This window comes from Haemorhous mexicanus, chromosome 5 (genome assembly GCF_027477595.1).
Source record: "Haemorhous mexicanus isolate bHaeMex1 chromosome 5, bHaeMex1.pri, whole genome shotgun sequence".
Lineage (NCBI taxonomy): Eukaryota > Metazoa > Chordata > Aves > Passeriformes > Fringillidae > Haemorhous > Haemorhous mexicanus.
The window spans coordinates 56,270,496-56,284,138 of NC_082345.1; the positions used below are offsets into that span (position 1 = coordinate 56,270,496).

Genomic DNA, 13,643 nt, shown 5'->3' on the forward strand with positions numbered 1-13,643 from the left:
TTTTGAAAATTGAAAGGTGCTTTGGGGGTTTTGAGTTGCTTTTACTTCAGAAGATCTCAGACAGGTTAATGGGGGGGTTTTTGCAGGTTGTCTGTGAAGAAAAGGTTCATGCACATTTAATGCCTTTTCTCAGAAGCCTGCAGTGATGATTTTAGGTTCTGATTTCTTTCATGTGTACTTGAATTTATCAACTAAAGACAGCACATTTACTCTCCTCGCAACTCTTCACACCTTTGGCTATTAAGGTATAGGAAGGATGTGTTGTAGTGATCCGAATTCAAATCTGATTTTAAGCTGTTTTGTCAACATTTCTGTTGACTTCTGTGTAAGTATTCTTACTAATACTACTGTGTAAGTACTCATGCCAATTCTATGGATGGAGTGGGAAGGAATTACCTTTTCTACTTTGCAAACATAACTTGCACATTTTTGCTTTTTTTTAAAAAAAAGGCAGAGAGGACTTGTTGAATACCTCTCCCCAAATATTTGAATGGCTGATTCCTTAAAAATCATTTTGTGACTCAAGATGCAGGCATTTTTGTGCTCCTTCTGAACATATCACTAGCTCAGATAAAAACCTGACCTGAATAGATATGTGCCAGAAATGGATCATCAAAGATTGGAGCCTAAATAATTAGAACATATTGAGGGCTTTCACTTTTTTCTTTCTTTGCTTTTCTAATAAATATCAGTTTACCCTGATGTTCTTCATTACCTCTAGATTAGCCAAAACCTTCTTAAACTACATAATTACTAGCAAATAGTGCGTGTTAGATCAATTAATACATGAACTAACACATGTAAGTTCAAACAAATGAGGGTCTTCACAAACCTCATATATAGAATATTCTGGCATGAAATATTTTTGTAGTAGCATTTCATCCTTTTTTTTTTTTTTAATTCATGCTCAAGGCAGATTTTCCATATTCCAAATACAGCAGGCCTGTATTTGTTATTGATTTTGTTTAATTTTCAACTTTGGACCCAAGCTGTTTAAACAGATTACTCTCTGCTTTTATCTGAGTCAACTTCCTCATGCTTTCATCAAAGCAGAAGAGATTATTTGACTTTCTGTCTCATAACACAGCATTACAAGAGAGTCATATGTTAAGTGACAGTGATGGATTCTGTATTAGGAAATGGCCATTCTGTCTGCATGTAAGTCTCTTATAATAGTTCCCCATCAAAGACAAAAAAAAAAATCTCATCTTTATTTATTTTAGTCTATTTATTAGTATTCATTACAGTTGTATTTACTCATAAGTGAAGCTAATACATTTCAGAACTAGAGAAGGTGAGAGTGTTTGAACTGGAATAACAATGTGTAGGCATAATATGTTTGTATCGTGGCACTGATCCTGTACCTTAACTTTCTTATTCCTATGCACACCATATTTGTGAACTGACTAATACCTGGCAATAGAAGGACACTTTGTCTTCAGGCTGACTTGCAGTGTAGTTGTGAGATTTAATGGTAACTGGCACTAACACAAGCTTTTGGCACAAATTATATTTTCTGGTTGGATCAAAACTTCTCATCCTTCATGTCTTATTTATAAGTTTAAGATGGAGATAGCAAGTTAAATAGGTACTCAATTGACTAAATCTGTGGAAAATTCTTGGAACACTCTGCTGGGAACATACAGAACTCTGTCTACATTTACCTTTCAATTGTCTCTGCGGGAACAATTGGGTTATAGGTGTAGAATAGGTGTTCCCTCAGCAGGCAAATCAATATGGACAACTACAAGTGCTTTGAAGATGCATAGCATCATCAGGGATTGTGGTGTTGACTGACTGCATGTGCATCTCTTTCTCTCAGCTTTCTTGGGCTTTGTGCTCCAGCCTGATGAGGTGAAGTGATAAAATGCCACTGTAGGATCTAAAGGCAGGTTCTCCTGTAGAGGAACGATAGATATTTCCTACCTTTATGTAGACTGTGGTAGAAGGACTTCAAACTGCAGCAAATGACATCTTCCAGACACAGTCTCAAGGCTCGGCTGATCAGCCAGGGAAACTCTTCCAGGGCTTTCATGCAGGAGGCACATGACTCCCTGTGAGCCATGCAGATCTGTTAACTCCCCGAGATGAGATGGCCAGGCCTCTCTTCACATTGTTGTCTTTCTGAACAAACGGTACTTTCTACAGAGACCTCAGTGTCAGCAGCCTGGAAAGAGCAGCAGTGCAGGTGATCTTGTGCTGCCTGCACTAAACCCCAGAAGCCCACCACGAGTTTATCCTCCAAATGTGGGTCAAGGATTCCTCCCTGTCCTGGGAGGCCTGGATGGCTTGGACTGGACCCAAGTGGAGGAGGGAAGTGCACAGAAACAGGAGCACCAATAAACTCAGGAATGAACAGAAATAAAGCATACTTTTCTGTTCCATTTTTTCAGGTTAGCCACTTCAAAAGAGCTGCTGAAAATGATCAAGGCGCTTGGATCTATTGAAGGAGTGTTTCTGGGATGGCTCAAAATTGAATACTAATTGGTTGTATTTCTGTAGGAAAATCAGCCCAAGCCTGAAATTGCTATACTACTGATAGATGATGTGCCTCAGCATTTGCTTAGGCTGTGTATAATCTAACATATGGACACACTGCAGTCTTATTGGCAACCTGCAGTAGCTCTAGATATACTTCTGCACAAAAATGAAGCAGCAGAATTTTAGTAGTGGTTATTGACACCTACATATATATATATATGAGATGGTAATTACTTTTCATAATTATGTATTTCACAGGCAAGATAAAGAATAAAAAGTGGTAATACTAAAATTAGAATATCAGTACTGACATGGATGTTGAATTGTTTTTCTGATAGTGGTCAATAAACAAGTTAGGCAGTAGCTAACATTTTTGCTGGCCAAATTAGATCTGGTGAAGTTAATCACAAGTGGCGTGTGGTTATCCTCCATAGCATCTCTTTACTGAATGTTTTGTGTATATACTGAGGATGAGATATAAATGGACCTGCTGGCATTTTGTGTTAGTATCAAGGATTTATAAATTTTGTGATTTTCACCTGTACCATGTAATGGTATATAAAAAAAGAATAGTGAATGTGATTATAATGATCTGAACAGGCTCACTCTTAATGATATACAGCCACCTTCCTATTTTTTTGTCAAAGCCTTTCTCTACTATTAATGCCTAGAATCTTATTAAAAATCTGATCTCATTAGGTACACCATTAGTATTAAAATAGTGTATCCTAAATCTCAGTCATTTAGAAATGATAAGAGATTAAATGAGGGGCTCACCAATTAGTATAAAAGTCTTAGAGGAACAGAAAATGCCTTCAAAGAATTTGATTATATATTTGGGGGTTCTGAGATATATTTTTTTTTTTTTTTCTGAAGTGCTACCAATACTTTAAATCTTTTTTGCATAATACTGGAATATTTGAAGATTTTTTAATCACTTTGGTGTGCAAACCAAATGTAAGGGGGGAAATTGAAACATTTAAAATTATTTTAAAACAATCTCTTTTTAGTTTTTCAAGATGAAGTGATTGACAATTAAATGTAAAGTCTTAGGCTGCTTTTGGTCTTCTGCTGCACCACTGTTTGTTCTTACATGTGCAGTGGGATGGAGTTTGATGGAGGATTTAATCCTTTTACCCACTCCATGGTACACTGTGAGCCTTCCTATGAAAACCCTGTGGTCATGTCTGTGGACAATCATCTCTGATCACCTTTGCTAGTTGGTTTTGCCCATATCACAATCAAATGGTATCAGACAGTGCTACAGAGTCTGGTAAAACTTGAATTCCCAAACTCCATCAAACTGGTAAAAATCTGAAGCCTCAAGTCCTGTGCAGAAGGCTCTCTCCATCATGTGAGGAACATTCCAGTCTCAGGCTGCTTTAGTCCAAGGCAAGTTATCTAGGAGCAGCTGGCATTTCCAGCTCCCAGTCCTCCTTCTTTTGGTTGCGCAACATCTGGCAACCAAAAAATGTTTTACTAAAAAATAGCATTAGAATAGAGTCACATGCTGTGTCAGGGACAGCTTGGAAAGAAAGCAAGTATTGTGTCCTCTTGTGTGCAACATCCCTGTGCTGTGGCCTCGTTTTCCTAGTAAAAGACAAAGCATGGTTTTAAATTTGGATTATTTTGGTGTTTGTTTTTTTAAAACAGTGATTCTTAGTTTTCACAGAAATTTGAGGAAACTGAGGCTTGTTTTGGCCATTCTGCAAGGGACACTGCATGATTCAGATGTAAACCTTTTTCACTAGGGCACTGCATAGTGAAGATATCCCAAGTCAATTCTTTATCGTTGCTAAACCCCTTTCAGTTTTCTGCTAGAGCAGGAAGCAGGGAAAGAGCAGTACATTAGAGTAAATGGTATATTTTTGTAGTTTCATGTGTATAAATATTGGTGCAGTGGTGGTAGTTTCCATATTATTAAGTGCCAGCAAAAGTTTTTCAAAATTTGCCTTAGAGCTATAAGTCCAAAAATGCATGGTAAGGCAAAAAGGTGAATAAGCCATTTAAATGGTGAGGGTTTAAGAGGAGAGGGGCATAAACACAGACTCATATATTGCTGTGGGAGCAGGAAGGGGCCCAGATGTATTTTAAAAAAAACATTTAAGGGCAAAAGGGATTTTTTTCCATCTCAACCTGTATCAAATTCATCCCTCCTTAGTGTTTGTAAATCTGCCAGCATTTTTAGAAATTATTGTTTTATGAAAAATGTAGCTCTGTAGAGTGGGCACATATGATAAATTTCCACAAAATTATGTAATTTTCAAAGATAGGATAAAAGCCATTACTACAGTACGAAAACACTTTTCTATCACCTCTAATAATGTTTTCCACATCTTTCCATTTGAAAAAGAAGTGGAATGTATCAGCACGAGGAAGCTGTTCATGCTGATTCCCAGCTGTGGATATGTCAGTGGAGATAAATTCATGTCCTCAAATATTACCCTTTCCTGAGTACCAATTTGCACACACCTTAAATTCCACTTTGACAAAACTAAAGCTTTCCAAGGTGCTCATCTGCTCCCTCAGCAAGGTTTTGAGGTTTCACAGTGTTTGTACAAGGAGGTTCAAGGCCTATGTGACTAAATAAAAGTAGCCCAGCTGCTGTAAATGGCAGCTTTTCTTTGCCTTTCTTTTGGAGGAGCAGAGGTCAGGGATATACATTTATTTTCTTTGTTGGTGCAGCTTTTCCATGCCTTTCCATGCTCCTGTCTGCTGGCCAGCTGGGTTGTTAGTGGCTGCTGGCTGAGGAGCAGAATCTGCCTTTCTGAGCAGAATTTGCCTTTCTGATCAGACTGGTTGCTGCACTTTGCAGGAACCTTCTGAAGCTGGAAGTCTAGCGGTTGTCCTTGAGTCCCTTTTTTTATAATATGTACCAAATCTGAGTAGGCTTTCATTCACTTTGGAGTTCAGGGGTGAATTAAATGTCCTTTCTATCAGATTTGTTTATCCCTCAGCTCAGAAAACAGGGAGGATTATCCTGCCCCTTCCCTCAAACCATTGTGTTCAAGGTTTTGTGTAGAGTTTAAATGAAACATCTTTGCACAGGTATATTTTCTAGAAAGGGGAAAAAACTCCAAGATCTATTTATTTATTTATTAAATTCCTGTCACCTTAAAAGCTGATTTTGCAGACAAACTGCTTTTGCATGTTTGCTTTTATAAAAGGTGTGTTTATATGAATGTGCACCTTCTTGGTGACTTCCAGAGGGTAGGACCCTCTGTGCTTTTGCATCACGTACTGTACCTTGCTGAAATTACCTCTGGGTTATTGTACTGCCAGCTTTCCATTAACTAACTGACTATAAAAAAAATTTAAATAAAATGCCTTTGGGAATAGTAAATGACAAACTTCTCTGAATATGAGCCTTGCAGCCCAATATCCTAAAAGAAGCACCTGCAGTCTGGCTTTATAGCTGATACACAGCTAGTTGGCAGACAAAAACCTTGCTAGGATTTCAATTTACAGCCTGTGATACATAGGATTCTTTCTTCCTTGTGATGCTTTAAACTGAAATTGAATTTTAAATTAACTTGACACTGTGCTGTTTTCAAGTCAGATAAATAACTGTGTTCCTTTTCCCTTTTCCATAATATATTTGATATCTTACTATTAAAGCTTTTCCTGAATTAATGTTAAAAATATACATTTGCCTGTCCTTACTTTCCTTAGGAAAAAAAAGTGAAACATAACCATGTAGCTGTAAGAAGTATTTTTTGCACTTTGACAGTTTTATAGTTTCGTGGTTTAGGAATTTGCCAGTTTTATTTCTGTTGCTCACTGTAACAGCTCGTGGTTTATTTCTGTGTTTTCTCACAAAACTTTGATCAAACAGTGGCCTTCAGAATTATGTTCTTTGAGCCGTCATGCATGTATCTTCCATTTACTTCATCAGAAGACCCCATTCTTCACTTCATCACTGTATTTACACCTTCGCAGTGTTAATGAAACAATGTATCAACATTGTTTTGGAGTGATTTTTTTAAATGTACTTTTAAGCTTCTGCCGTTTTTTAAGCTGTTAGACCTACACGGTGCAGGTATAAATGCTTGTAAAACACACCAGGTAGTTACAATGTGGTCAGTGGTGTCTTAATCTGACACCTGGTAGCATAAATATTTTTTACACTTGATAGATGATGCCACCAGGAAGAATTATAGAAGAGCTGCCTTAAGAAAAGATGGAGTCAAAGTATTTTACAGAGAATTAAATAATTACCCATGTTTCCAAATGTGCTGTGTTGTAGAAAGAAGGACCTTTTACAGTAGAACTGCTTGTGGTTTGTTTTTGTTTTCTCTGATTCTCACACACTTAATTGAACAAACCTTTCTCATCAAACTGTGTCTCAGAGAGCTTACACTGAAGGACATACAGTGGCAGAATTTACAATGATAGCATGCTGAGCTAAACGTACTTCTTCTGTTCCTGGTAAAAATATGCCCAACACTATGGGTCCCTATGTGTAACTTTAAATAAGGTATTGAAGTACATCCCTCCCTCCCTTTTTCCCCCAGGAAAGCATTCTCCAAACAGCTCCCATTTTGTACCTTCTGGCTTTCAGCAAGGCATTAGCATTCCAGAAAAAGTTTCACTAGCCCCTAGGTTTGAACAGTGGTCAGGACAGGCAGAAGGAAAAGCTACCAAACACTTTCCCTCTTAGGCTTGGGGCTTGAATTGTAACCAGGGGCTTTTGGGAGTGTGTTGAAGAACACTGCTTTCTTTGCCTGCTCTTTCCCTATTGCCTTGTTTTCCAATACCAGTATGACTGAAAATCCTTATTTTTCATAACCAAGCACAATGAATAAATATTTGGAATATTTCTTATCTCTGAATCTATTAACAAAGGAGAAAAAACACACTTCTGCCTTAAACAGGGCAAGAAGTTATGCAGACCTCACCACCTCAGAAATTCTCCAAGGGGAAGGAATGCCTCATGAAACTGGAAAGTTGTCATTTTCTCAAGGGTGAAATACCAGGGCCTTCGTTTGGGTGCTTTTCACTCTTTTATAGTCCTGTCATCTCTTCTCCCTGCCCACCCCGGCCCCCCACACTCCCTCAAGGTATTCATATGGAAAAGCTTTCTTTCCAAGGTATTTGCACAAAGCAGGCATTCGGCAGCAGAGGAGATTTCTTCCAAAAGCATCTGAGTGTGCTGTGATCCTTCCCCAGGACTGAGCTGGACGTGCTGAGGCAGGATTCTTGCCCCATACCCTGTGCAGTTATGGTCCTTTGGGTGGACACTGTCATTGCACATTCTGGGCTGTGTGCCTGAGAGTACCTAGGCGTATTTGTTTGACTCTCTGCCAGCATATATGCCAAAGAGATTATGCTTCATATATCATCTCAGGGTGAAGAGAGCCTAAATGGGTTTATCATGGAGTTTTCATTCACTCTGTCATTTCTCCCTTCTTTATAGTTCATTGCTAGACTTCTAATTTTTCCCGACAGCAGTGCACACCCCTGCAGCTGGCCCTGCATAATGATTCCCTCCTCCTAGACTGACAAGAGCGGATGCATAAATCTACTGCCATCAGGGTGCCTCCTTTAGCAGACACTGCCCCCTCTCCCCCCTGGAAAAAGATCTGTCCCCTCCCCAGCACTCTCATTTACCACCTACTACTGTTGCCTGCTGAGCCAAGATGCTGCCTGTGACCGTTATCCTGCCTATGCTAAACATCAGGAAATGGCTCTTTTTGGACAAAAATACTTTTTTTCTCCCCCCTCCTAATGATAACTATTAGGGAAAATTGGAGTGCCTTTGGCAATTGTGTTTGATGCAAATATTACAACGTACAGCAACGAGCTCCTGTGAAAAGCAAGGGTGGACTGATTGTTTGAATTAGGAGCTGGAGGGTGAGAAGCACTGTCAGGAGCAAGAAATTTGACCAAATATAGGTCTTTAGAAGGTCTTAAGTTAGAGATCCCCATGTTCTCTGAGGCCCTGTATTAACTCAAAATGATTGCTTTGAACTATTGAATAAGGGCAGTAATGTCAGATCCCAGGCTTCTCAGCTGCTGAACTCATCAAGCACATTGACAGTTTATAAATCAGACAGGACTTGTGGACCCTTTACAAAGTATTGTTTTAAAATTTCTTCCTTAGCTATAGCAGTGGAATATTGTAGCTGGCTAAAAATCAGTGTAAGACTAGTTTAAAAGGCAGCAATCTCTGTTCCTGTTCTGAAAAGCAGGCACGAGGTGAATGTGCAGTGTATGGCAAGGGCTTCATCATTCTTTACCAGCAGTGAAGGTATAGGTAAAGGTCATCCCCTTTCATCTTCCAAGAGTCTAATCCACAAAATACTAGATTTCACCAATAGGTATTTGGTGTTAGCAACATGCTGATAGTCTAATTTTCAAAGCTGCTTTTAAAGTTAAATTATTGTTTGTCTTCAGCTAATAGTATTTGGCAGTTTTCTCTGACGTTGTCCTTATAATGATTCATACTGCAGTTGTTTTGAGATGGATAAACTACAATTGTTTATATACAAACAGAATATGGCATTGGCTGCCAGAAAACAATCTCACTAATATTTGACTTGTTAGGTTGCCTCGTGTTTCATGTTTTGGCTCAGAGAGAGCCAGCTTAAAATTAATGGAGAAGAATTTTTCTTTCTTTCTGAGTATGTTCAAAGCTAGTGGTATTTTTTCCTCTGTAAATGTTGGCAATTGATTATAAAATGTCAGAGGTGTTAGCAGTGTCAGCGACCTTCATCTATATAGCTGGAATAATAGGCAAGACTTGCTTTAGGACACCCTGCAGTTGCTGACAGGTTTTGTTGCATCTGCAGCCAACTCTGTATCATTAACGAGGGAAAAAGGGTGGATAAGGGAGTGTGGATTGTAAATGTAGGAGTGCTCACTCCACTAAATTTACTTGAAAAATGATCATTTTTGTATCCAATGCCATTTTGTACTCTTCATGATTTTCTAATTAAGCCTGGAGGGCTGTGGATCCAGGCTTTGATATGAGCAGTATCGACTGTCCTCTTTCCAGAGAAGAGAACAAAGCTTCCTCACTGTGCTGCTGGATGCTAAATGATGAACAGTTTTTTCTTCCATGCCTTGGTTACTGCATATAATTAGGAATCTTACTCTTGTGACTTCATGTGCAGAACTGCATCCTTTCAGTAGATCTGCCTGCCAGCTGCCCGTCATGCACAGCTATTCCCAGGATCCTTAAATTTGACTTTGCATGTCAACTGTTCCTATTTAAACAATGAGCTTTGAAGCAAACTATGGGCATGCTGAAGGAAAAGCTCTTCATATCTAACAGTCTCTTTTAGAATCTGTTTTAGGCTAAGGGTCAACTTTAAAAGTGGTCATGGTGTGCTGTTCAAATTATTTATTTGAAATAATTTTATTAGAATAGAGAAGTACCTGTGATTCTTGAAAAATGAGAGAAGAAAGGATATGTATCCACTTGCTGGGTAGACCCATGTGAGTGGTTTTCTGAGGGGATTACCCCTTTCTTGCCTCAGTGTTCTCTTGCAGCAGAAGCAGTGATAGAGTCTGATGGCCAGCGTGTTGCTGGGGTTAAGAGAGAAGGCATTTCCCCCTTGGAGAAGGGGAAGGGAGAAGACAGCCATGACTGAAGTGTCAGAGCAACAGGAATAAGGCTCACTTAGATTTGAGAAAAAATTTCCAATCCTGTATAGCATTCCTTCACCTTAATGATGGAAAAAGTATTTTTATTTTTTATTTTAATATCTTGTCTTTATGATATTTTAAGACTGGAATTCCTGTACTTCATTCCCTGAATATCTTATCTATTAAACAATGTCTTATTCCTCTAAGAATAGAGGAAATAAAAGAAACACACATGCTTAAGAATTTTTGGGGGGAAAATGCCTCAGAGGGTTTATCTTCCAAGAGACTGTTTGCAAAATCAGCTTTTTACTGTGGAGTAAAGCTGCTGGCCAGCTAAAATGTTTGATGCATGGCCACGATGGAGGCAGCTGGAGGGCTGGGAAGTGGCCATGTGATGATCCACAGGAGATGGGGCTTGTGTGTGACCTTGGGCCTTGGCACAGGGAGGTGTGACTGGAGGCTGGTGCTGGCAGGCAGAGGTGTGGACTGTGCAAGGGATTCCACTGCTTTCACTGCAGACAGGGCTGAAATGTGAGCCATGTGAGAGCTGATTTAAAAAGTAGTGTCCTGCCTTCAGAATCACAGCTAGAAAAGTATCACTGTAAAGTCAGAGTTTCTTCTACAGGAAATGTCACCGCTGTCTTTTACACCCTGTTCCTTCTTTAGTGATATCTAGTGGAGGACTTAGGATGCATTCTCTTAGTTTTCTTACCAGGCTAGTTTAGCCTAAATGCATTAAATCCTTTCATTTTTTGTGACAAGATACTTCTGATAATTTGGAATTGAAATGACTTGAAGAGTTTTCATGTATAAAATGAGTATAGATTTTGGCTGTTGAAAGGTTCCTTGTTGGAGAAGATGCATACAGTAAAAGTGGTGGCAAACATGATAAAAAAGGTTGGCTATGTTTCTGAAAAGCACAGACTAGTCTTCATTCCCTTTGGAAAAAATAATAGGATGACTTTGTTTGGAAGGGACCACCAGAGGTTATGTAGTCCTATGGCTCAAATCTAGGCCAGTAAGATCAGCTAGCCCAGAACACATCAAGTATTTAGCAGTCAACTCTACATAGCTCAAAACTTGGTCATAAGTTGCTTGGGAATTCTGAAAGGAAAAGATTTAATATAATATGTCTCCTTCGTCTTCATCTTTCAGAAGTTTAAAAAAAATAGGGAGGCTCAAGCTTTTCTAGTGCTTTACTATGCATTTCCTTTTATTTTTAGATGGAAATAAAAATTTAATCAGGCTAAACGTTACTTTCCATACTCAATTATTCCCCAGAAAGTTTAAATAAGTATAGATGTAGGCTTTTCAAGAAAATGCCCCTAGAAGCTAATTTCTGAAGCAAAGGGAAACTGGAAGGTGACATTGCTTTTGAAAATTGAGCCTTAATAAAGGGCTTCATTTAGTCATCCATCCTTGAAAATGGATGGTGAAATATGTAAGGGTTGAGAGGGAAAGGGAAAAAACAGAGTTGCAAGAGAATGATACCAGATGAAAGTACAAGGTAATTTAAGTCCTCGGTTAGTGTCCCTGTCAGAAATTAGTCCTGGCTGGTTTGGTCACCCAAAAACTGGCAGCTCAAAACAAAATTCTTACCATAAAGTGTTCTTGCTATAGTCTGGGCTTTAGCAGGCTTATTATGGAGCTACTGTTATCTGGAAAAGTGGTCCCTCTGAGGGAGAGTTAGGATGCTCTGTAGATAGCTTCCTGGTGCTTTGCATGTCCCCAGGCTATCTATCTTGGGAGGGCACCTGCGGTGGAGAGGAGCAGAGAGCCACTCTTGTCACTAATGGCACTGTGCTGAGTTTCCCCTGCTCCGAGGCTGTGCGTGCAGCAGTCGGGCAGTGTAGGCATCCCTCGCTGTGCCTGGGCTGTGGAACGCCGTGCTGCTCCTGTGCAGAGGAACTGAGTGCCTGTCTTCTTGTTCCAGGTGCCAAGAGTGAGGGGGACAGCCCAGGGCTCAGCTCTGGGGCTCAGCTGGTACCCCCAGGAGCACAGCTGAAAAAGAGCAAGCACTGACACCACCTTGTCTCCTCTTGAAGTCCCAGAAGTGGGTTCTCGTTTCCCAAGCTGTGGAGTGCACACAGATTTTTCATGTGAATTTTCTGTTTTCAGGTAAGCTCATTTTTTTCTTCTTTTTAATACAATTGTGTTTTCTAAATGCAAAATCATATTCTGGTTTTCTAGACAAATTTGTTGCTATTTATCAAGACTTTCAGACATTGCTGGAGCATTTAATAAGTGTTTATTAATACTAATGGAGATAAAACTTCTAGGAGTCAGTCTTGCAAGAGGCATTAAAAATTAGCAAAGGAAAAAAAAAAGCAAGAATAGCTTGGCAGAGGTTCTGTATTCATAAACCTATTTATAGATGGTGTGCTGGGTAGAGGAGCAGGTTTGTGCCTCTGCCAGCAACACACTGCAGCCTACTGCTGTGCTTGCCCTAATTTTGCACTTACATTCTGAGTCTCCCAGGGGATGCTGAGCAGCTGTGTGGCTGACCTGAATCTCCAAGGTGTGTGGGTTTGACTGTGACTTTGGGGATGATCGGAGAGATTTGATCAACTTCTTTTCCAGGACCTGTTCACGTTGATTAGCGTGTGCTGGCTTGGCAGGTTTCTCAGAAACCAGCATGTAAAACCTTCTTTATTCTCAAATGGCCAAAAAGATCTGAAGCACGATTGATAAAGGGGTTGCACAAACATGGTTCTCAGGCAGTTCTTCAGCTGCAAAATGGTTTCAATCCATGTTGGCAGCTTTCTTGGTGCTTGTGATGCTCCTGGAGGCGCTGCCACTGAGAGCTCTGGTTCCAGTCTGGCACAAGCCTGGAGGGGAAGGAGAGACTCTGGGATCCTGTGAGCTGCCTTCCTCACAGTTACCAGTAATAATTGTGCATAGACTGAACTTTTTGGAATATAACACTCAGCCTTTCCAGCAAGAGAAACACGTGTCACCAAAGAAAAAGGAAACAGTGGGAGGAGAAAACAAAATTTAGGAAGAGCCAAGTTAAGGAAGCAAGTGTGTTCTAGTGTTTAATATCTGATCTCGTGCCAGTTTGGGAGTGGTTTTGTTTAGGTTTTTTAGTAGTTTTTTTGTTTGGTTTGGTTTTTTTTGGGGGGTGTTGTTTGTTTGGTTTGGGTGCTTCTGTGTTTTAAGTTTTATTTTCCCTTAAAAACAAATGGGGAAAGGAAGAATCAAAATACAGTTTTCCATGCATATGTGCTGCAGAATGCATAGAAGTAAAAGCAGCTGCTCTAAACCAAAAATGTGCATTCAGCCATCACACACTCATTTATGTACCTAAAATCACGATTTTTCGAAATGTAGGGAAAAGCCTGAAATAACACAGAAATAGCCACTATTTAAGCTTATTTAGAAATGCACATCAGGCAAGATGAGTATCACTGAGGAACAAAGGTGGGTCCTGTGGGGGATGCCAATGTAAGAAGTGGACTCACTGAAAGCAAGTAATTGCAGAGTAATTTTGCTGTGGAATTTTAAACCAATTATGTGAACAACAGAGCATATGTTCTGAAAGTAGTCAGAAGTGGTTTTTTGTGGGTATAGCT

At 39.6% G+C, this 13,643-nt stretch overlaps 1 protein-coding gene across 5 annotated transcripts in view; it reads left to right on the plus strand.

The window, feature by feature from the left end:
- Positions 1 to 13,643, plus strand: part of PLXNB2 (plexin B2) — a 252,813-nt gene that overhangs the window by 69,351 nt on the left and 169,819 nt on the right. For all 5 annotated transcript variants that reach the window (XM_059847228.1, XM_059847233.1, XM_059847230.1 and 2 more), the window contains one exon: positions 12,005 to 12,189. The gene's annotated coding sequence lies outside the window, so the exon portion shown is untranslated. The remainder of the gene's footprint in view (positions 1 to 12,004; positions 12,190 to 13,643) is intronic.